This window comes from Sceloporus undulatus, chromosome 3, assembly GCF_019175285.1.
Source record: "Sceloporus undulatus isolate JIND9_A2432 ecotype Alabama chromosome 3, SceUnd_v1.1, whole genome shotgun sequence".
In the NCBI taxonomy this organism is placed as follows: Eukaryota; Metazoa; Chordata; class Lepidosauria; order Squamata; family Phrynosomatidae; genus Sceloporus; species Sceloporus undulatus.
This window is the reverse complement of record NC_056524.1, coordinates 143,126,763-143,127,122: the sequence shown is the minus strand read 5'-3', so window position 1 is coordinate 143,127,122 and position 360 is coordinate 143,126,763. Positions and strand designations below refer to the sequence as shown.

The window sequence follows — 360 nt, the reverse complement described above, 5'->3', positions numbered from 1 at the left end:
TGGGAATTGTAGTTTGTTGGGGCACCAGAGCTCTTTTTGATAAAGAAGGCTCAATGTCTCACAAAACTACACTTCCCAGGGCTCCCTAGCACTGAGCCAGGGCAGTTAAAGCAGTCTCAAACTGGATTATTTCTGCAGTGTGTCTTGGACCCAACTCAGGCTGCACTCCAGAGACAATTCCCAGGATTCCATAGCACTGAGCCAGGGCACCTAAAGTGGTCTTGAACAGGTTTATTTCTGCAGTGTGTCTTGGACCTAACTCAGGCTACATCTTCACTCTAGAGACAATCCAGTTTCATACCGTTTTTACTGCCATGGCACAGTGCTATGAAATCCTGGGAATTGTAGTTTGTTGTCACA

At 46.4% G+C, this 360-nt stretch overlaps 1 protein-coding gene across 4 annotated transcripts in view; it reads right to left on the bottom strand.

Moving 5' to 3' along the window:
- Nucleotides 1-360, bottom strand: part of TACC3 (transforming acidic coiled-coil containing protein 3) — a 56,687-nt gene that overhangs the window by 42,378 nt on the left and 13,949 nt on the right. The gene's annotated exons all lie outside the window — the stretch shown is intronic.